Raw genomic sequence first — 24,151 nt, forward strand, 5'->3', positions numbered from 1 at the left:
AAGGGAGCAAGTGGGCAATGTTCTCTGTTTAAATTTTTGTCCTGGAAGTGATATCATCAGTGATGTCATAGGCATTGTGACATCATCAGTGATGTCATAAGAGGCATTGTGACATCATCAGTGGTGTCAGGCATTGTAACATAATCAGTGATGCCATAAGAGGCATTGTGACATCATCAGTGATGTCATGAATCTTATGACATCATCAGTGATGTCATAAGATTTAGAGCAAGTGGACAATGTTCTGTTTAAAGGTCCCAATTCGTGCAGCTGTAACCTCTTAAAAACGTGTGTCTCTGGTCCATAAAACATGATTCTGGATTAATCTGTCGAAAATATAGCAAACCCGTTTGTTGTGACGGAGTTCTCACTCCCTCTTCTGGTTGCTTCCCAAGAACGGCTTGTTTCTATAATATATTCAGAACTAACAGTTCCCATTGGCCGCTGAGGGAGAGCCCGCCCCAGGCTCCCAGCGGCCAATCAGATTAGCGTCTGTGGACCAGCACGCTAGGTTGCGAGTTATCGTTAACTAAACGGTACTACGCTAAAGAGGACATCTCAAAATGCCTACACTTACCGAATGCACCTCTGCAGTTGCTGGATCACGTACAGTTGGCGTCGCTCCAGCTAGAAGTGTTAATTTTGTGGCTATAGACTAAATGGTGCAGGTAGCTTGTGTGAGAGAGACCCGCGCATTATGCAGGAGGAAGCTAGTGACGTCCCGATTCCCCCAGATTCCCCTCTGGGCAAACTAAGCGTTTGGGGGTGTGGCTTGGAGGAGACTGCAGAGCTGGATAGGGACAAATCCAACTGTGGCAGTTCTGAGCGTGTGACCACTCATTACAGGGAGGGCTGACAGCAGTATATATGCATTTACAAGTAAAAACAGCTTTTGCACGGAATGGGACCTTTAAATTGTTGTCCCACTGGTGATATCACTGATGATGTCATAGGCATTGTGACATCATCAGTGATGTCATAAGAGGTATTGTGACATCATCAGTGATGTTAAGCATTGTGATGTCACACCCTAGCCTTTCACCTTTTCATAACAACTGTAGGGGTCATTTTTTATATAACTAAGTTTGGAGTAAAATAGATGATAGAAATGTCTGTGCATTGAGCTTGTGGACAGCTATAAATACCTGGGTGTTGTTCTTGACAACAAACTGTGTTTTGATTCTCATGTTGCTGCCACATCAAAAAAAGTCCAGCAGCGTCTTTTTTTCCTGAGGAAAATGCGTTCCTTTAATGTCTCTTCTGTAATGATGACCCTTTTCTACAGAAGCTTTATTGAATCTGTTCTCATGTTCTGTATTGTGGCCTGGTTTGGTAACACGAGCCTGGCCAATAAGAACAGGCTCGCTAGCCTCGTCAGAGTGGGCAGCAAGATTTCTGGGAGTACCCAAGCCCAGCTTATAGACCTCTATAAGAGGCAGGTGCTGAGGAAAGCCACTTCCCTCCTGGAGGGCCCAGATCACCCCCTTCGTTTAGAGTTTGAGCTGTTGCCTTCAGGTCGTCGGCTGAGGGTGCCCACAACGAGGACCAAGCGCTTCAAACTCTCCTTTGTCCCGGTTGCTATTCAGCTGTTGAACAGCAGATAGAACTTTATTTCCCTGGTTCTGCCCTTTTGCACAGACTGCCCACTTATGCACTTTTGCCGATGCTGCTATCTGTTGTACTTTTTAAAGTCTGTCTGCCTCTATTGCCCTGTTTTTAGGTTTTTAGGTCTCTGTCCTTTATTTTCTTTTTTACGTTTGTATGTTGTATGATATGTGTTTTCTATTACCTGAGTGCAAATCAATTTCCCTGCAATGGGACAATAAAGTTACCTTTGACCTTTGTCCTTTGACCTTTGAGAAAAGGGGGTGATTGACAGATCGCCTGTCCAGTGATCGCACAACTTGCCAATCATGGACCAATAGCAGGCGGAGCTGTGGCTGTGGGAAACTCCCATCTCACGTGAGCTGCGGAAGGACTCAACCCATTCCCTCCCACTCTGCTGCGTTTGAGCTACGTCCATATTATTTGTCTATTGCAAAAATGTAAAAAACAGAAAAACAGAAAAAATACATAAAATGCTTCCATACTGCTCACCTGGCGTAATCCAAGTCTCCACAAGCCCTGAGATGCCGAGTTGACTTGAAAAGATGTGACTTACACCTTGTTTTGAGCTGAAATCTGCACTGTAGCAAGGTTGCACCCTAGTTGTTGTACTTTCAGCCGCTATAGCTCCAGTGCAGATTTCAGCTCCAAACAGGCTGTACATGACATCTTTTCAAGCTGCCTGCCGCAGTTGGAGTGCACTTCTATTTTGGTGCGTGTGATGCGTCCAGAGTGGTTTACCCAGTACACTGACTGTATGCAAGTACCTCATAGGACCCCACTTCAAACAAACTATCCCTTTAATGTCAAATGTAAACACAAGGGCCATGCAGAGACCTTTAGAGGGGCAGGTGCTCAACTTTAAAAAGGGGCACATGCAGACCTGCCAAACTTGCTAAATTATTTTTGAGAACCACAATAATGTAATGAAGAATTCCTTTAACCTCTTTGTATTTTTTAGGGGCGACTGGCAAATGTAGGGGAAGATAGCAGGTCAACAGTATTATGCCACATAAAGGTGGTACACATCATCTGAAAGCTGGGAGCCCAAAGGGTAATTTGAGATGCATTGTGTTTTGATTAGGCGTCTATTCAATTGTTTAATGTTTAGATTATGTAAGGGCTTAGAACATTATGATGGAAATATGATGGCAATCCCCATGCCATACATCCCCTGAATGCCCTAGGTCTCTAGTTTGTGGTGGTGAAGTTTTGTGAGGCTGATTATCCTATCACATTAGGTTTTTATACATTTTTATACAGTGCAGGTCAAGTTTCAACTACAATGAAATGGCTACTATGGAGACTAACATCATCACACATGTATGCAGTTGGGCTAATTGAATTCACAAGAATCTCAGCTTTCCAGTCATACCAAAATTATGCAATTCCAAGATTGTTTAGGGGCCCCATATGGGGAAATATTCAAATAGAATTGATAGTATTCTGTTACATCACCACACGGCCATTTTGGTAGGAAAACAACAGGTGATTGTGATCAATTAACAGGTGATTACAATCAAGTGACACTTACAGCCAATGAGCTGTGTGTATTGTAGCGCCATATTGGTAGGAAAAAGGCTTGTGACATCATCGGAATACTATGGATAGGTGAAAATAACACATTTATACTGCATGCAAAGAAGTGCATGTTTTGTGTGTGCAAATAAATAAATTAATCAATCAATCAATCAATCAATCAATCATAGGATCAGCATTAAGTGGGCATGTCTGTAAAAGGGAGCCTCATTCAGATATCTTGAGGTGAGAGTTCAAGGGACCCCTTTGAAAATGGCCATGCCCGTTTTTCCTTGCCAAAATAATAGCTTAAAGGAACACTCCGCCCATTTTCAACCAGCTTTGTATCATTAGAACATCAGTAGTATATCAGAAAACTGTAAACTGTTTTGAAGTCTGTCATTTAATTTGACAGTTATTGAGTGTTAAAGTGTGGACCAGTGACATCACTGGTCCACACTAACTCAAATTAATAACTCATTAACTCAAATCAACTCTCAATAACTGTCAAACTAGATGAATGATGAATAGTTTGACAGTTATTGAGAGTTGATACATACATCCATACTACTGATGTTCTAATGATACAAAGCTGGTTGAAAATGGGCAGAGTGTTCCTTTAAGTTTGGAGCGTTATTTATCCTCCTTCCCGACAAGTATGTCATGCTTGATAGCAATGGATACCTTAGGTCTTCTAGTTTCATATGATATCAGTATCGTCGCTCTAGCTTTACAAATGCGCACGCTAAAGCCTCTGACAGACCGTAATATCAGCCGCGGGCAAAAAGGGCATTTGGACATCAAGGAGCAAAGGGGCAGGTGCTTGGCAAAAAATATTGCCAGGCAGCTGCCTGTCGGCCACTGATGACGTCATTTGTCCTCAGGGTTGTGAGTCAGTCAGTGAAGAGGAGAGTGCCAAAGTGAGGAAGTTTCATGTAGGATGGTGATCGGGTTTTACAGAATGTAGGGAAACAGTGGATGGATAAATCCAGAAGGAGGCGGTAATGCAACATAAAGGATGCCAACTGCTATTAAACACCACAGAAGAAGAGTTAGTCAGTCAGCTTCAGACAGAGCCAGATTTAGGCCGGTGTCGGTGCATATCTAGCTCGCCTTCAGAAATAGCTCGGGTAGGCATTTGATTGGCTGTACATCGGGCATGTGGTGGGATTAACGTGGGCAAAATGGCCGACCGGTTTAGATTAGCTAACAAGATAACACTAAGCTACTGATGTTATCAGACATGATAGACATTAAAAATATGAATCAGAGTTAGGGTTAGGGTTTGGGTTTGGGTTGGGGTTAGACCCATGGGTTACACCCCATTGTGGACCCCGAGCCGAGCACTTCCGGTAGGGCGAGCAGAATCCGTAACCTGAATCCATACCTACACCGGCAGCCAGCTGTCGCCCGAGTGATTGTGAGCAGTGATGTCATCAGTGAGTGATGTCATCAGTGATCTCACTCTTTGTCCTTAGGGTTGTGAGTCAGCTTTCATCGGATACTTGCTCAGGGTTGTCAGTCAGTCAGTCAGCCATTCGACCTTCAGACAGAGCCAGATTTAGGCCGGCAGCCAGCTGCCACGCAAAAATAAACGCCATGGCTTTGGTGAAGCGTTAACCAGACATGGCCACATACATGCTCACTAGATCGAGAAAGAACATATGATTGAATCCATGTTTTTCTTCTCCCTTTCATTGAGTGTGTGTGGTATTTCTACATGCCGTTCTAGAGGCACACACAGTAAACATACCGAGATGTATAAGGTGCCGTGCACATTGGACCTGTGTTTTTCACATCAGAACGCTTTGGAAATCATGTTGAGAGCGCTTCCAATGCGCACAAAACACAGCGCACGGAGCGTTTTTTGTGTGTTTTGTTCTGTTTTTCCCTGCCGTCATGCGCAGTACAGTTCATGACCATTGATTGAGATATACTATATATGAATGGAGAACGCGTGCCTATCTCCTCCCTGTATGGTCTATTGAAGCCAAAATCTTCTCAGATCAGAGAACCAGAGTCTGCGCAGTAGCTCTTTTGGGTTGAAACCTCAGTCTGAGCCCCCCCCCGCCCCCTATACTTTCTTATGCAGAGCTGCGGTTTCTAGATTTGCGCACAGTGCCTTGTGTAGTTAATCCTTTTTAGCTCTGTAAATATGGCACTTTAAGTTCTAATATTTTTTGGCTATAGCCAAAATTAACCATGTAGATTCCCACTACGAGGTCAGTTTATCAAAAATAACGCCTGTACGGAAATCTGAATTTCATTGTCGGAGATTGCTCCTAGCAGCCAGACAAGATAGACCTCCGGGCTGCTCAGATTCTCACTGAGCTATAACGGGGAAATTATCCGATGAACTGATCTTTGCAGCTCTGTGTTGATTACCCTAATGTTTCCGTGGCACTTTGATTAACTTTACGATTTAATTCCTTTTGGAGCAAATGTTGGTTTAACAAATCTGACCGAGACGCTTTAGGTTACGTTGTTTATTGGTATAGTGTGTGCGTTAGCCTGCCTGGTCTCTTCTCTGACTCTGTATATGAGCTATATCTTATTTATGTCAATGGTATATCATTACAACAGCTGAGAGAGGAGCTTGTGAAGAACGAACATCCCCACAGTCAAAGCATTTCCCTGAGATATCCATATAAAAACGTTTGTTGCTTTAATACCAAAAATAAAACCTCTGTTTGTATGTGATGCTAACCCGTTAGCGATTAGCTAATGGCTGGTGGTTGTGTACTAGGCCCCATCTTATACCCGGGATGGGAGTTAACGTTATAAAACACATTTCCTGGCAGTTGGACAACCTGGTAAGTTCTGAAAATATGTGTCTATTATTGTGTTATTCCAGCTATCGTTATCGGTTGTTAAGTTATACTAATATTAAGCCGATAAATAATGAAAAACAGCCAACTAGCGCAAGCGGGTAACGCTAATGCTAGCCTGCATGTTAAAAACCATTGTGTACCGATAACGTAGCTGGAGTAACTAATAAAACATATTTTCTGAACTTACTTCAGTCCCCAACCAACGTTACTTCCACCTTTCTCAAAACAATGTCCTTTTTATTGTGGTTAGGGTTGCCAACTTCTTGAAATGGAAATAAGGAACGGGGGGGGGGGGGGTGCATGGGTTTGCTAACTAATGGCTTTGACTTCAACCATTTAGGCTACCCATTAATACAAGCAAACACACAGACCTGGTTTTGATCAGCTTTTGCGTTTTTTTGTGCTATGGATAAAGTTCAACATTTTAAGAAAATCAATAAACACTAGTGCAAATGACATTTTGAGATAGCCTAATTTATCTTCACATTGGCATTTAGCCTATACTCATTCAAGACATTTCTTTCAACAGTGCAAACAGCAATTTTACATAGCTATTCTTTTGAATAGACAGACCTGCAAGAGTTTACATCATTAGTGCAAAACATTTTAGATTTCAGATGAAATCTTCTGAATAAAAGGACAATTAGGCTATTGAAAAGTATGGATTAGACTGGGGATATCTCTGATTACTGTAACAAGTCTTACACCTGCAATAGCCTACTGTTGTAAGCAGGGTTTGTACAGCTTTTAAGAGTAATTCAAGCACTTTCAAGCTATACCTAAACCAGGCTCAAATAGCTTTGTACTAGTGTCTCTCGAATACGGGACAAAGCGCGTCCTGTATCAGTTCAATACGGAACATGTCTTTTTGTTTACAAATACGGGATGATTCCGTATTTTAAGTGACGGTTAGCAACCCTACTTGCGGTCCATCGATATGTCTGGTAGATAACAGATCAAGCCGTACTATGTCGTCCTGTCTATGTAAAACTAACGCTAGCTCTGTAATATGAAGAGCCTGTCCAGCCAATGACAGCTTGAGACTGGCTGCCACAGCTGTCAATCATCCATTTTTATATGTCAAATAACTAATTAAAAACAAACTGATCAGAAAGATGACCACTTGCACAGACATTAGCGTGATAAGAACTATCTAAAATGATACAAACCACCTTTGGGGAAAAATTATCTGACGTAGGCTACACTGTGATTGTTCCGGTTGTCCATTTCTCCATCCACTAACATGGGGAGGCGGGCCTTGTACTGGAAACAGCCGCCAGAGCTGCGATCTAATATGCTGCGGCTTCACTGAACGGAACGGGACCAGACGTCCATCTTTTTTAGGTCGATGTTCAGGACTCAACGATCACACGGACGTAGCCAGCTAGTTCCGTCTGTTTGATGTTGTTGATTGTTCGCACTGTAAACATGAAAGCCAGATTATTGGCAATTCTGGCAGCAGCAGAGGTTGAAAATCCCCCTGGCAGGAGAAGAGGTAGGAGGAGTGACATTGAGCAGCGTGCTTGTCCTCCAAATGTTGAACTTTTTTCAGCTTGAGATGCCCAGAGTGCTCCGGCTCCGCAAAATAAACACTAGGTGCCAAGAGTGCTTAAACGCCAGGTGCGGTCCTTGAAAGAGGAGCGTGCTTAGCGCGTCCTTACCATAGAGAATTAATTGCAGAAAGGCGCTGGCTTCTCAAAAACACAGGTCCCTTTTTTTATCAAGTTTTTTCAGATTTTCGGTCGGTCAGATTTCCGGGCCGTTGCTCCACCCCCTCTGGCGATCTGGGGAGAGTTGACTAGCACTAGACTAGCACATGCTTCCTCCAATACATGTGCATATCGCCAGCCACTTAATTTCACCTGACAGCGAGGAGTTTCACCGGCATGATATAGCGCATGGAAGGATCACAATATTCCCTCCAGTTCCTCTCCCCAACAAACAGGCACCCCGACCGACCAGAGGAGGCACTAGTGCAGTGACCAGGGCACATACCCTTAGACATGGCCAATTGTGCCTTTATGGATGCCTGACCAAGCCGGAGGTAACACAGGGGCTCGAACCTATACGTCCCTCGTGTTGGAATCTACCACTGCACTACCCGGACACTCAATAAAGTGTTAAGTCATGTGCACACATCTGTTGTTGTCAGCATGAAACATTAGCTACTGTATGTACCCACATTTCAGTGTATTATCCAGATTTACATGAGGCCATTAGGAGGCTCTAAAGCCACTCCTCTGCCTCTGTTATGATTACATAAGCTAGCGCAGCGGCCATATTAACATACCCAACAATGCTAATGGGGCAGAGAAAGGCGCAGATAGATGCAAAAAGGTCCCACTAACACTGCAATGATGGACTCAGTGATGATGGGCTGGCTGTCTGTGCGCTTTTGTCACATTTACAAAATGTAGCTTCTACTGTAAGTACAAATAAGTGTGTTGCTAAATTGGTTGCCTGTGCTTTTTTGTGTTTACTGGCGTGTGTTCTAACAGGCTTTCTTTTATTGAAATTAGCACTTTATTTTTCCATTGAAGGTGGTCAACGGGTGTACCATGCCCTCAATGTCCTGCAGGAGCATTGTACCTACAATCAAACTTTTTAGAAACTGAGCAAATCTGGTGGATTTTCCCATTTACAGTTCTGGTCTGGCTTCGATATAAATTTTCTACAAATGAAACGGCAATTAGTATGAGAAACAAGAGGCACTTGAGCTGCCTCTTGCCCCACCATAAACACCATTATAAATCCAACATAAGCTATGCTAATTATGTCATTAATTAGGCTAATTAATTATTGCAAATAATTACATTATTTGTCAAACATTTGTGTCTACACACTTGTCTTCACATAAGACATGGGCGGTATTAATATGAACTCCATATCTCCAAACTCTGAGGAATTCTAATAGCTTTGAGAAATGTATTTTTCCTCATTAATTTGGAAATGTATACAGCATAGTGCTTCAACATTTAATGAGTTCATGTTCGCTATAGGGGGAACCTGTAGTGTCAGTAGGCACTTGGATCACATACTATTCTTGAATGTGTCTACACACACAGACATATGCCATGACAGCCATGCTATGGGGGAGGGAGGGACATAGAAAAAAGGACTTAGCTCAGAATGTGTGCAGTGAATCAATGTGATACTGAGGATATCATTAGGGAATTAATATTATTTTGGTGATTTTTACTGAATTACAACTAGAACACTTTCAAATGAATGGGAAACATTGATGTGAATTCACCCTTCGCTAAGTCCCACCCTAGAACCGCCACTGTCCAATCCTACATTAGCAACCGTTGCTAGGCAGGGCGGTTCGGGCAAGCTACTAGTCGTCAGAACAGAAGCACTAGTCTGTCAGAAGGAACAATGCCGAAGAGTTGTGCGTATATGGGACTTTCAACTCCGTAGGACTGAAGTGGTAATAAGTTCAGAAAATGTGTTTTATTACTCCAGCTAACGTAATCGGTTTTAACGGGTGCAAGCTAACAGCATGTTTAAGCTAAACGCCTGTTCATAGCAATGTCTAATGCAGTTAGCTTGCAAGCGCTAGTCTTTCACAGTCGGCATAACTTTACCGATAACAATAACGTTAGCTGGAATAACGCAATAGACATATTTTCAGAACTTACCAGCTTGTCCAATGCCTGTGTATGCCAGGAAATGTGTTTAACGTTACAACTCCCATCAGCTAATGTTAGCTGTTACTAACAGCTAGCTGTTAGCCATTGAGTCACGCATGAGTCACACAAACATACACTGGAGGTTTTATTTGGGGTAAAGCATGAGAAGAGTTTTTATATGGATATCTCAGTGAAGTGCTTTGACTGTGGGGATATTGTTCACAAAGCTCCTCCTACAGTATAGCGTTAGCTAGGATAAACAACAAGAGACCAGGCAGCCTGGACTAACGTTAGTTATAGCCGGGCTGCAAGGTAAATGCTATGCTTTGCTTCAGTTAGATTTCATCTGTTAAACCAGCATTTGTTCCAAAAGGAATTAAATCATAACGTTAATCAAAATGCCACAGAAACATTAGCTAATCAACACGGAGCTGCAAAGATCAGTTCATCAGATTCCCCCGTATGACGCTTGACACACAACAATGTCTGACGTTATGGATAAATCAGATGTTGATGATGATGATGAGGCAATGACGATGATTATGATGATGATGACGATATGTAGCCTAACGGAACACAACACAGCTCAAGAATTTCACACGTGTGTACATCGAGAGTGACAATAAACATCTTGTATCTTGTAGCTATCTTGCATTGGGACCGGTGAGCTTTTCCTTCCAGTTTAATGATCTCTTCATTCACAGTACTAGCCAACAAATGATATTGTGAATGTACTGCTCTCACAAGCATATTGTACTCCTTTCTGTCTACTTCTGTCCGATATGGAGTGGTTACTCCAGAAATTGGCCGTTATTTACTTGGGAATGTCTCTCACTCATATCGTCGCATTTTTACGTGTGGCTTGCCTTCCATAGCAACAGTAACCAAGGGGGGCAGGGGTGAATTGTCAAGGATGACACACTTCAGCCTGACTTGAGTTCTGTCTGGCAGAAGGCACTGCAGAAGCTTTATATATATTTTTGCATTGATGGCAGCAATTATGAGCAATCATTTGGCATACAATGTATTTGTGTTGCATTTTTAGGCTGGTCATTCACTGTTCGTACTTAAACCTAGGAAACTCGTATATAACCCATAATGTCAACCCGTTCTCATTCGTCATTTTTTCTGGACATGTGTTGCAGATCGCTCATGTTTCTGGACTTTTGTATACAAACCTTTTGCACGGAACTGAAGGAAAGCTGTTTTCCTAAGATATCATACAAGTGTTTCATGAGGATACGTTGGGATTGTACACAAAATCTGCTCTGAGATTGATGGTTAAAGATGATATGAGAGTACTGGCAGGAGAGGAAGCTCTTCGCTATATCCACCAAGCCGAGGCATGAGCCTGCAAGAGGCTCTCAGCAAAGCCTCTACAAAGTGGGTGAGTCACATAGAAAGACATGTAAAGCCACACAAGGGGCTTTCAGAACTTACTATTACAACTACTGTTGCAATTTGCTTCACTAGAAGAGTGGTGCCAATACCAAAAAAGTTGACAGCAGAAAACAGAAAATTGCATCATCTCCGGACCATATGGGCCGAGCTGACCCAAACCCTTAACAAGGACCTGTTTTTCTCTCATGAGTACTTTCCTTCTGTGTTGCACTACCCTTCAGTGCAAGTGAAAGCACTGACGATGTGTTTTGCAGTTTGTACTCCCCTCCCCCCTTCCTCCATGAAGACTGCAGGTGGAATATTCCGGTATCTCTCAATCTCTATTGTGATTAATATGACAGCCACCAGACACCAGCTGACCACTTGTCATCTCCTTTACCTCCTTACCTGGTGAGTCAGCTTCCCCACTCTGCCTGCATCTTTTCATCCATCTCTCCCTCCCTCCCTCCCTCCCTCCCTATCTCTCTCAGTCTCTGAGACAGGTCTGTTTCTGCTAATGTTATCATCCCCAGACATACGTATGTGATTCAGCCTGTTAGGTGATGATCATCATCATCATCATAAAGAGTATCATCATCGTCAACATTATCATCAGCGTCATGAACAACGATGTCATCCATGACTCAGGTCACTGTGACCTCAGGCTAGGACAGAGGTATCACTCAGGTCACTGTGACCTCAGGCTACAGGACACTATTCATCACTCCAGGAGAATGACAGCCTATGTTATTTTCCTTTTTTTTATCAACTATTTTGGAGTGATTTTTCTCCCATTTTCTCTCCAATTGTACTTGTAATCCCCCCTGCTGTCCCGGCCGTTGCTCCAGCCCCTCTGCTGATCTGGGAAGAGTTGTAGACTAGTACATGCTTCCTCCGATACATGTGCAGTCGCCAGCCGCTTGTTTTCACCTGACAGAAAGGCGTTTCACCAGGAGCTAACGTGTGGGAGGATCACGCTATTCCCCCAGTTCTAATCCCCCCCCAAGGTGCCCTGACCGACCAGAGGAGGCACTAGTGCAGCAACCAGGACACATACCCTTAATCCGGTTTCCCACCCACAGAAAAGGCCAATAGTGCCTGTATGGACGATCGACCAAGCTGGAGGTAACATGGGGGCTCGAACCTGTGACCCTCGTGTTGGTAGACAGAGAATCTACTGCTGCAGTACCCGGTCGACCCACATTTGCTTTCTTTTGATACAAGTAAAAATTAGTGTTCGGTGTCCAGACACAAAGCACAGAACAATCTGCCTTTTTCACAGCAGCCATTTTGTGTCTAAACGGCAGGAAGTAACACAGGTGCAAGCAAAACATTAATGAGGGCCCCAGCACTGGAACTAAATGGATTGGAAGTTGGAAAGCCTCATTAATGTTCTGCTTGCACCTGTGTTACTTCCTGCACTTTAGACACATAATGGCTGCTGTGAAAAAGGTCAATTAGCTGTTCACCAAGCAGAGTGCCTGTGATACAGAAGACTTTGAAAATCTTAACAGATTATGAAAAGACTTGAGGCCCTATCTTCATACAGCATTTGTCCAGGTGTTATGCTGAGTTTTGCACCCCCACCCGGCAGCATCCCCACCTCACGGGAGCACATTGTAATGATTTATACAGAAATGCATCTCGGCGGGGATGCAGAAACCTTCAGGGCACATGCCGCAGGTGCAAATTAGAGCCGTGCCAAAATCATCTGAGCCCCCAAAATGCCCGCGCAAACGGGATTTGGGCGGTCTTAAAGTCGAGCTGAACCCAAAAATTACTTTTCTTTTCTTTTAGTTCAAATACCTGGGTATGCAGTGCACCTATTTAATAATGTATGCAAAAAAAATCACAACAATAATTTTTTTTATTTTTTCACACTTTTTCACATCAAAAGTTCATTTTTCAAGATTTCATTGATAACAGTAATCTACAGTTTGCTGACATCACCTAGTACTATCAAATTTCTACCCCATTTCAACCAATCATATCACGACATGGCAGCTGTCAATCAAATCTTCATTTCAGGATAATTTTCTCTTCCAAAAGAAAGAGAAAATGGCGCCTAGTGCCTGTCATCTGGCAGAATTCCTATCCCATAAACTAACTACTAACTTGGCCAATTGTATGAAACGTGAACAAAAAACAAAAACGGTAATGTCTAAGAATGCAAAGAAATGTAACTGACTCGTTAAAACGCGCATTCCAGGAATATCGTATTTACAGCAGCGATAAAGGCGCGCGCTTGAGAGCCTGCTGGTTGTTAGGGGTGGCACCTCGAAGATTCCAGGCCGACGGGCTGCACTCTCCGCTCGGCAACACGAACGCAGCTGGCTGCCTGCGGCTCGCTGAGCTCCACTCAGCCACTAACCTCGCGTCAGCAGGCTCTTCCCGAGGAGAGCGCCACAACACGCTGAATCCCACTCGATTTGGAGGCGGAACACGCCAGGAGTGGCCAAAGCCCAATCCAGGTATTTAGCGCTAATAGGTCCTTTTCAAAGCTCTTAGCGCAAAGTAATTGCGTGCTGGTGATGATAGGATAATGCCATCTATCCCCACATTTTAGCGCGGAAACGCCTGCTTTGGCATGTGGCAAGCCTATGCCAAGTACAATTATAACAGGCATGCGCTTGTGCCCGGTCCCAATTTGCATTGCGCACGGCGTTAAACGAGTGCAAACGCTAAATTAGCGCTTTTGCGAAGATATAGGGCCCATGGGAGTTTACACTACAAGACTGGTTCATTAAGATTTTTTATCATGACTGAAAAAACTGACTGAAATACACTACTGACTCAGATGAGGCAGTATACACTACAAGACTCTTCACTTTGAAATTCAAACATGTTTGATATAATCTTTGTGTCTCCGACTGGCGTCGGGAGGCAGTTTACACTTGAAGACTAGAAATCTGGAGGCAGTTTACACTAACAGATGAGAAATCTGTACCCAGTATACACTAACAGATTTTGCTGCCAACTGGCACAACAACTCCAGACAACAACTGCAGACTAGAGTCAACAAAGACAGACTGAGCCCAACTGGAAATCCTGTGTAAAATCGGGGGGAAAGTCTTGTAGTGTAAAGTAACTATAGGCAAATGCAATGCATCACTGAGTGATATAAGTGCGATAGAGTAAATAGTCTAACAAGGTACTCATTAATTCCACCAGGAACAGTCTTTCTATGATCTTTATTGTTTGCATAATCAATGCAATGTAAACATTTGGACCTCTGTACAACATAAATTGCACAACATTAAAAAAAAGTCATCACAAACGTTTCCCTGTACAGCATTGCTCAGAACCACTGGCCTGTTACAGATGTATCTGTGACATGTTTAATATCGTCTTAAACCACATTATTTTCTAAATCCAGTTGGAGTCATCAGTGTCAGTCAGTGACTTCAGATATGCTGCTTTTCTGCCGTTTCATGCCTGAATGTGCCTCAAGAAACACCATAGAGACAATCAATCAAGTCTGGCCACACACAGTGCTGCAAATTACCCCACTGTGAAGCACACTGTGGCTGCCTGCATCTGTATATTTCATGATCTAAGCTGTCAATTAATTTGAAAAAGACAATGTCTCCACTTCTATGTTTCCACATGTTTCAGTGGAGCTTTGGCTTTTTGAAATGTGAGTAAACACATTTTGTCAGGTATTGCTACATCGATTCCCGAGTCTGCTCCCATTGTCATTTGCTTTTAACATTGTGATATTGATGAGTCCCATGCCCCATGAATGTCCAAATTCAGGGAAGCCAGACCCTTAATCTACTCCACCGCCTCTTTCCTGGACTGTTTCTTGAACTGCCCCACTGATGATGTACAGTACGAGAACTGCCCCACTGATTATGTAGTAGTGATCATGTACAGTACGAGAACTGCCCTACTGATTATGTAGTAGTGATCATGTACAGTATGAGAACTGCCCTACTGATTATGTAGTAGTGTTCATGTACAGTATGAGAACTGCCCCACTGATTATGTAGTAGTGTTCATGTACAGTACGAGAACTGCCCCACTGATTATGTAGTAGTGTTCATGTACAGTACGAGAACTGCCCCACTGATTATGTAGTAGTGTTTATGTACAGTACGAGAACTGCCCCACTGATTATGTAGTAGTGTTTATGTATAGTACGAGAACTGCCCCACTGATTATGTAGTAGTGATCATGTACAGTACGAGAACTGCCCTACTGATTATGTAGTAGTGATCATGTACAGTACGAGAACTGCCCTACTGATTATGTAGTAGTGATCATGTACAGTACGAGAACTGCCCCACTGATTATGTAGTAGTGTTCATGTACAGTACGAGAACTGCCCCACTGATTATGTAGTAGTGTTCATGTACAGTACAGGAACTGCCCCACTGATTATGTAGTAGTGATCATGTACAGTACAGGAACTGCCCCACTGATTATGTAGTAGTGTTCATGTACAGTACGGGAACTGCCCCACTGATTATGTAGTAGTGTTCATGTACAGTATGAGAACTGCCCTACTGACGATGTACAGTACGGGAACCATTGTAAATAAGAATTTGTTCTTAATGACTTACCTGGTTAAATAAAGGTGAAATAAAAATAAAATAAAATGTACAGTACGAGAACTGCCCTACTGATGATGTACAGTACGGGAACTGCCCCATTGATTATGTAGTAGTGTTCATGTACAGTACGGGAACTGCCCCACTGATTATGTAGTAGTGTCCATGTACAGTATGGGAACTGCCCCACTGATTATGTAGTAGTGTTCATGTACAGTATGGGAACTGCCCCACTGATTATGTAGTAGTTTTCATGTACAGTATGGGAACTGCCCCACTGATTATGTAGTAGTGTTCATGTACAGTACGGGAACTGCCCCACTGATTATGTAGTAGTGTTTATGTACAGTACGGGAACTGCCCCACTGACGATGTACACTACAGGAAGCTGCCCCACTGATGATGTACAGTACAGGAACTGCCCCACTGATGATGTACAGTATGGGAACTGCCCCACTGACAATGTACAGTACGAGAACTGCCCCACTGACGATGTACAGTACGAGAACTGCCCCACTGACGATGTACAGTACGAGAACTGCCCCACTGACGATGCACAGTACGGGAACTGCCCGATGCACTGACGATGTACAGTACGAGAACTGCCCCACTGACGATGCACAGTACGGGAACTGCCCCACTGACGATGTACAGTACAAGAACTGCCCCACTGACGATGTACAGTACAAGAACTGCCCCACTGACGATGCACAGTACGGGAACTGCCCCACTGACGATGTACAGTACGAGAACTGCCCCACTGACGATGTACAGTACGGGAACTGCCCCACTGACGATGTACAGTACGAGAACTGCCCCACTGACGATGCACAGTACGGGAACTGCCCCACTGACGATGTACAGTACGAGAACTGCCCCACTGACGATGTACAGTACGAGAACTGCCCCACTGATGATGTACAGTATGGGAACTGCCCCACTGACGATGTACAGTATGGGAACTGCCCCACTGACGATGTACAGTACGAGAACTGCCCCACTGACGATGTACAGTACGAGAACTGCCCCACTGACGATGTACAGTACGAGAACTGCCCCACTGACGATGTACAGTATGGGAACTGCCCCACTGACGATGTACAGTACGAGAACTGCCCCACTGACGATGTACAGTATGGGAACTGCCCCACTGACGATGTACAGTACGAGAACTGCCCCACTGATGATGTACAGTATGGGAACTGCCCCACTGACGATGTACAGTACGGGAACTGCCCCACTGACGATGTACAGTACGGGAACTGTAGTAGTACAGTAGATGTACAGTACGGGAAGCTGACTTTGTTGACTAATGTGCAAAAACATTCTGCACTCACATCACCAGAAGATCCCCTCAGCTGCTGTCAGAGTGTCCACAAAGTCTGTCTGCAGATTCGATTGATCTTGGTTTTGGAAGACGTTCATTCTAACCAGTGTGGACTATAGCATAATCTATCAAATAAGTGTGTGTGGCTGTCTGAGTTTAGTGGAATACTATTAAGGTGTTTTCCCTTGTTGTCAAAGTCCCTTAGTATAATGCTCCAAGTTGGGTGTTATGTTTTATTATATTATTTTCTATTATTTTTTTCTTAAAGGTCCTATACGTAAGTTCTAACTATTACTGACACCGGTGGCCATTAGAGTAACTGCAGGCAGTGTGTGAATGAGCTGGCGCGCGGGCACCATACTCGCGCACAGAGAGCCTGGTGATGCAAGGTTAGGCAACAGCAGACTGTTAGTTGCTTTGTAGTCTCTCCCCAGACTCAAATATTACGTTGAATCACATACGTAGACTGTATCATTAACGTTAGGTCCACTCCCACTTTCAACCATGCTGGCTTGTGTTTACATCCAGGCATTAGAAGGGTCCTTCGCATTACAGAGGGGCTAGCGCCTGCTGTGTGGCTGTGTAACATGTTAAACCCAACTGGTTGCATACTATACCAGCGTTGTACATTATTAATTTAACTACATATCTTGCGCGCGGCGCGTGCTTGATTCCTGCTTCGTAGGCTCGTAGGCAAATTCTCAGATTAAAGGTCCTTACAAACCGGGAGTGTTTTTTTCCGTGCAAAATTCTCATCGCAATTTCGTGTTGTATATTTGTCCTACCAACAGCAGGGTCGCAGGTTCGTGGCCCCGTGTTACCTCTGGCTTAGTTGAGCATCCATACAGGCACGATTGGCTGTGACTGTGGGTGGGAACCCACAGCTAAGAACCTTGGGGTGATCCTTGACAACCAGCTGTCTTGCTCGGCCAACATAGCTGCGACAGCACACTCCTGTAGGTTCTCTCTCTACAACATCCGCAAAATCCGTCCCTTTCTCACAAGGGAAGCGACTCAACTCCTGGTCCAGTCACTTATCATCTCCCGCCTGGACTACTGCAACGTGCTCCTGGCCGGCCTAACTGCTGCCGACATCCGACCGATCCAGCTAATTCAGAACGCTGCAGCCCATCTGGTATTCAACCAACCCAAATTCTCTCATGTCACTCCCCTCTTCCGGGACCTTCACTGGCTTCCCATCTCGGCACGCATCAAATTCAAGACACTGGTACTGGCCTACAGGGCAGTACACCAGACAGCTCCTCTGTACCTGCAATCTATGGTCAGGTTCCAAACCTCTCACCGTTCTCTTCGCTCCTTCACTAGTGCAGGACGCCTCGCCCCTCCTTCACTACGGGGGCTAAAAAGTCGCTCATCCCAAGATCCAAGATCCAAGATCCAAGATTTTTATTGTCACTCCATGGTACAAGTATCACGTGTGAAATTCTTGTGCTGTGGACTCCGTTTACGACATAGTACAAATAGGCAACAAGCAATGAGCAATAGGCAATAAGAAATAGGCATCAATAAGCAATACTAAGCAGCAATAGGCAATGAGGCAGAATAGCGATAAGACAAGTCAGTGGCATATTCATTGCACATAGGTGCACATGTTATGTGCATACGTTAGACATGTTCGGACATTTTAATTCGACGTATTTGACATACAGTGCAAATAGCATGTACCTTATTAAACATACAATTAAACATTAGGCATTGTGCATACGTTAGACGTGTTCAGACATTTTAAATTCGACGTAATTGACATACAGGTGCAAATAGCATGTACCTTGTTAGACATACAATTAAACATTAGGCATACATAATAGTAGCAGCTGCAGTACGGTACGGTACGACTACTACACTATTTGTGTATGTTAAGGAGTCTCGTGGCCTGCGGGAAGAAACTGTTCCTCAAGCGATTTGTGCGTGCTTTTGGAACCCTGTATCTCCTCCCTGAGGGTAGCAGGGAGAACAGGCTGTTGTGGGGATGGTTTGTGTCTTTGATGATCTTCAGGGACCTCCTGAGGCACCGCTGGTTATACAGTTCGTGCAGTTCTGGCAACTCGTCTCCTGTTACGTGCTGGGCCGCGCGCCTCACCCTCCGTAGCACCCTGCGGTCCATGGTGGTACAGTTCCCGTACCAGGCGGTGAAGCAGCCAGTCAGCAGGCTTTCAATGGTGCCTCTGTAGAAGTCCCTGAGGATTTCTTTCCTTAGCCCAAACTTCTTCAGGCGCCTGAGTCCGTGTATTCGCTGTTGGGCCTTTTTGACAACAGTGGCGGTGTGGCCGGCCCAGGTCAGGTCCTGGTGGATGTTGACTCCCAGGTACTTGAAGCTGTCCACCCTTTCCACCACTGTGCCGTTGATGGTGATTGGGGGGTGTGTGCCCCCCCCTCTCCTGTAGTCCACAATGATCTCCTTGGTCTTGGAGACGTTCAGAGAGAGGTGGTTGTCCTGGCACCATTGTTCCAGGACCCTCACCTCCTCTCTGTAGGCCGTCTCGTCGCCCCCCGAGATCAGCCCCACGACTGCTGTGTCGTCTGCAAACTTCACGATGGTGTTTGAAGTTTGAGTCGCCACGCAGTCGTGGGTGTAGAGGTCGTACCAGAAGGGGCTGGAGACGCACCCCTGGGGCGCTCCTATGCTGATGGTCAGCGGGGAGGAGGTGAGGTTGCCCACCCTCACCACCTGGCGGCGGTCTGTCAGGAAGTCCAGGATCCAGTCGCACATCGCTGTGTTTAGTCCCAGGTCCCTGAGTTTGCTTACCAGCCTGGAGGGTACTATGGTGTTGAATGCTGAGCTGTAGTCCACGAACAGCATTCTCACATAGGTGTCCTTCCCCTCCAGGTGGGACAGGGCGGTGTGGAGCACGTGTGCCACTGCATCCGCTGTGCTCCTGTTGGGGCGGTATGCAAACTGTAGCGGGTCGTGGTCCGGGGGGAGTGTGGGGCGGATCTTTGATATGACCAGCTTTTCAAGGCACTTGCTGGCTATTGGCGTGAGGGCTATAGGGCGCCAGTCATTGAGGCTGGTCACTTTTTGCTGTTTGGGAATGGGGATGATTGTTGCTGCCTTGAAGCAGGAGGGAACTCGTCGGAGGGAGAGGGACTGGTTGAAGATGTCTGTGTACACGGCTGCCAGCTGGTGGGCGCAGGCCTTGAGGACCCGCCCGGGGATGCCGTCCGGGCCGGCCGCCTTGCGTGGGTTGATACGCAGGAACGACCGGCACACTTCATCCTCAGTGATGGTGAGGGGGCGGTCTGTGGGGGGTGGAGGGTGGGGGGGGTTGGTGGTTAGGTGGGAATGGGGGGGGGTGGGGGTGCTGAGGGGTGGGGGGGAGGAAGGGGGGAGGGGAGGTGATCGGGGGGGGGAGAGGAGGAGGGGTGGTGGGGGGGCGGAGAGGGGGAGGGGTGATGGGGGGGGAGAGGTGGCAGGGGGGGGAGGAGAGGAGGAGAGGGGTGATGGGGGGGGAGAGGTGGGGGGGGAGGAGAGGAGGGGAGGTGGGGAGGGGAGGAGGAGGGGTGGTGGGGGGGAGGAGGGAGGGGGGGGTGATGGGGGGGAGGAGAGGGGGAGAGGGGTGGGAGAGGGGGGGGGGAGGAGGGGAGGCGCTCTGGCAGAGGGGTCGAACCTAGCGTAGAACGCGTTGAGTTCGTCCGGTAGGGTGGGTGACGTGCTGGGGTTCTGTCGTTTCACCTCTTTGAAGTCTGTGGCAGCATGGAGCCCTCTCCACAGGTGTCTGGGGTTGTTAGTGTCCAGTTTTGACTCCAGCTGCCTTCCATAATCTCTCCGTGCTATTTTTATAGCGGTCCGGAGGGCATATTGTGCCTGCTTGTATTGGTCAGTTGTGCCAGAGCTGAAGGCGGTGGTCCTGGCGTGAAGGGCAGCCCTGACGTCGCTGTTGACCCAAGGCTTTTGGTTCGGCATTATTTTGACTCTTTTTGTGGGGACTATGTCGTCGGTGCACTTCTTTATGAAGCATGACACCGTATCTGCATACTCGCCCAGGTCTCCTGCAGCTTTGAACTCCTCCCACACCACTTGGTCAAAGCAGTCCCTCAGGATGTCGTCTGATTGGTCTGACCAGCAGTGGGCGGTTCGGAATGCTGGGGGTTGTCTTTTTAGTTTTTGTTGGTACCTGGGTACAAGTAGAATGGAGGCGTGGTCCGATTTGCCGAAAGGGGGGCGAGGGACGGCTTTATAGCCATGTCGGATGTTTGAGTAACATTTGTCCAGTGTGTTACTGCCTCGCGTGGGGAAGTGAATGTGCTGGTACAATGTGTGCATTCTGCCTCTCAGGTTTGCCCTGTTAAAATCCCCAGTCACCACCAGGGCCATTTCGGGTTGTTTTGTCTCCTGTGCGCTGATGGCGCGTTGCAGCTCTTTCAGTGCGACAGTCACGTTCGCTTGTGGAGGAACGTATACACCCATGATGGTGACTGTTGTGAATTCCCTCGGACTCCAGAACGGCACGCATTGTACCATTACATATTCAAGATCTGCTGAGCAGTGTTTCCCAATGTCTGTGGTGTTTACACACCAGTTTCCGTTAATCATTAGACAGACGCCTCCGCCTTTCATTTTCCCGGATCGTTCATCTCTGTCTGCTCTGAATACATTGAATCCTGGTAGAGTGATAGAGTGATCCGTTGTATCAGGGGTGAGCCAGGTTTCAGTCAGACATAAAACGTTACATCGCGCTATGTCTTTTTGGAATTGCGCTCGCGCTCTTAATTCACAAAGCTTGTTCTCCAGAGATTGGACATTTGCCAGTAAGATGCTGGGTAACGGGGGCTTGTTGGCGCGCCTTCTTAGGCGGGCGAGTATGCCACCTCTCCTACCTCTTTTCCGTTGGTATTTTATAAGTTCAGGAAATTCCGTGAGGTCTGGAGCTCGCCAGTTACTGTTGGGATAGATCCGTGTGTTCCTGAATTGGATCAGCGCGTCCCTGTTGTATTTTTGCCCGACGCTGGTGTCGGCTTCTTTGTTCTCCTCCATTGTGGGGAGCGGACAGCTGCAGCGAACAGCCGTCTGTGTAGTTTCTTGCAAAGAAAAGTGCGAAGACGCTACTATGTACACTATTTAAAAACACTGTTATATACACTAGTTATTTACAAAGCGAATCGAGGCAACGAAATTAAATTAAAACGCGTTTACACTAAATAAAAAAGCCTATTTGTCTAGGAAGTTACGGAGCGCTCAGCGGGTCGCCCTCTCCCGGCGCCTCTTCACCCTCTTCACCGATCTCGACTCTTCTCGTCCCTGGCACCGCAATGGTGGAATGAGCTTCCACCTTCAGTCAGGACAGCTGAATCACTGCCGATCTTTCAGAAAAGACTAAAGACACACCTTTTCATACTCCATCTGGGCCCTTCTTGAACTAACTTCTTTCTCTCTCTAAAAAAAATAAAAAAAATAAAAATTACTAACTTAACTTTACCACTATTCCTTTAGATGTTGTAGTTGTCATAGACTGTGTTGCATAGTTGATTGCTCTATTGCTGACAAAAATGTGTTATTGTAAGTCGCTTTGGATAAAAGCGTCTGCCAAATGACGTAATGTAATGTAATGAACCCGGATTGAGGTGTCCTGGTCACTGCACTAGCGCCTCCTCTGGTTGGTCAGAGCGCCTAGTCAGGACGGAAGGGAACTGGTGGGAATAGCGTGATCCTCCCACATGCTACGTCCTGCCGGTGAAGCTCCCCACTGTCAGGTGAAAAGAAGCAGCTGGCAACTGCGCATGTGTCAGAGGAAGCATAATGCTAGTCTACGGCTCTCCCTAGATCGGCAGAGGGGGTGGACCAGTGACCGTGGCAGCAAGGGGGCAATTGGTGAGAAAATCAGCGGGGGGGGGGGGGCATGGTGGCAGCGCTGTCGCCTCACAGCTAGAAGGTCCTGGGTTCGATTCCCACATGGGACGCTGTGAGCGCTGAAGGAGTGCGTGCGCGTCCGCATGTCCTCGAGTGCGCACCGCCCTGGGGGGTCGTCAAAAAAGGGCCTTTCTGTGTGGAGTTTGCATGTTCTCCCCATGCCCCCTGGGGGTTTCCTTCATATAGGAACCCCACACCAAAACATGCAATATCCTGGTCGCTGAAGTGGTGCCTCCTCTGGTCGTTTGGGGGGCCTGTTCGGAGGGAGGGGAGCTTGTTGGAATAGCGTGATCCTCCCACGTGCTATGTCCTACCGGTGAAGCACTTGCTAAATGGGCTGTAGATACACATGGTTTTGCTGGTGGTTGACTTTGAGTGAGAAAATAATTTGATAATTTTGAAAGCGGTGGTCATTGAAAGTCTTAAAGGGAGGCTTTGCCGATTTTCAACCCACTTTGTATCATAATCTCAGTAATATAAGCAGACGGAGAGTGCTTACAGTGCAACCTGGACCTTATTTCCAGCTGTATTTATGTTTTACAACTCACTCTCAACAGAAATTTCAAAAAATTATTCACTATAAAGCTATCCTGCGCCAAGCAGGAATAACATTATATGGATTCCAAACTGAGGCAATGGGAGCTTATATCTCTATCAATGTGACGGACAGCAGAGAGGGACAGGGTGAACACGCTGGCTACAGCATTCATTTTCTCATTGTCTATGCGTGGCGGAAAATAAGCTATTTACAGGACGTATTTTTATTTATTGTTACGTTGCACTAAGAGTTGGAGAAGTTTCAAGTTCCCCATGGGTTCATTGCTTTTGGTGTGTATTTAAAATCCCTCCGTATCGACTCATAGGCTGCAGAACAGAGGAATCATTCTCACCTGTAGCCTACAAGTCGTAACTGAGGGCTCCCCCCTCTCCAGCCAAAACACCTCAGGGCGGTAAACCTGCTGGGGGGCTGGATCGGCTGCATTTCAGAATCTCGATATTGGTAGGAACACGTCCCTAGCGTCCCTACCTAAACCTACCCCCTTGAAGGCAAGAGTCAGTCACAGTTTGGTCCGCATAGACTTGCTGTGCTAACAGTGTGAAAAGTTTTGAAAAATTTAGTCTAGCATTGAGACATTAACCAATAGAGTGCTGCAGGAATGAGTCCTAAAATCAGTAAATGAGTTAGCATGGGTTCCCTCGTCTCAAACTCAATGGGTTCTTGAATGGGTTTTTGGTTAGACGCCTGAAATAAGGTCTGTGGTTAAGATTTTTTTTTTAACTCTTTCTGCAATTTCTGGCAATTGCATTTACAGTATCATAAACTTTTCTTAACTACATACCTTGTTTTCTACAATAAGCCAAAAGCCAATGGAAAAATCCCATTGGCTTTTTGTCGAGGGAACCCAGCGTGATGCTAACTTCCGGGTTGGCCTACA

Source organism: Poromitra crassiceps, assembly GCF_964638095.1.
Source record: "Poromitra crassiceps genome assembly, chromosome: 1".
Lineage (NCBI taxonomy): Eukaryota > Metazoa > Chordata > Actinopteri > Beryciformes > Melamphaidae > Poromitra > Poromitra crassiceps.